Source organism: Buceros rhinoceros, unplaced genomic scaffold (genome assembly GCF_000710305.1).
Source record: "Buceros rhinoceros silvestris isolate BGI_N320 unplaced genomic scaffold, ASM71030v1 scaffold9155, whole genome shotgun sequence".
Lineage (NCBI taxonomy): Eukaryota > Metazoa > Chordata > Aves > Bucerotiformes > Bucerotidae > Buceros > Buceros rhinoceros.
This window is the reverse complement of record NW_010414540.1, coordinates 3,563-4,116: the sequence shown is the minus strand read 5'-3', so window position 1 is coordinate 4,116 and position 554 is coordinate 3,563. Positions and strand designations below refer to the sequence as shown.

General features: G+C 41.2%; 1 protein-coding gene across 1 annotated transcript in view; it reads left to right on the top strand.

Moving 5' to 3' along the window:
- The window catches only part of CLRN3 (clarin 3), a 6,503-nt gene that overhangs the window by 5,427 nt on the left and 522 nt on the right, over positions 1–554 (top strand). The window lies entirely within an intron of this gene.

Below are 554 nucleotides of genomic sequence, written 5' to 3'. Positions count from 1 at the left end.
CAGGAACATCTGTAGGACTATGTATGGAGAAGGAAGGAATAGGAATATTTTCACTGATGTTCAGAGATTGTACCTCCATTAACACCACGAAAGTGGAGATGACAAAGCATTATTTAGCTGAATGTCAAGGTAACTGAACTCCATTTATATTCAGAAGGCTCTAGGAAGTAGATACAAATCTAGTCAGACATCTCATTTTAGCTCATCGCAGAGCTGATGAATAATTTGGGTTGGAAAGAACGCGAGGTCTCTAAGTCTAACTCCTGAGCAGAGCTGAGCCCTCCCTGAACACAGACCAGGTTGTTCAGGGTTTTATCCAGTTGTGATACCGCACACCCCAGGAATGTGGGCTCGTAACAGAGGCATTCTGCAAATCGCCCAAGGGGTGAATACTCATTGGCTCTAAATTCAATGAAAAGAAATTACATTAAAAGGCCTTACCTAAGAATAGTCAGTGAGAATCCATTCATTTTAGCAGAAGACATAGTTGCCAAAGTCAAAACACTTGGTAGGTACTGTTAGGTGGAACAAAAGTCCTTTAAATGTCCTCATAT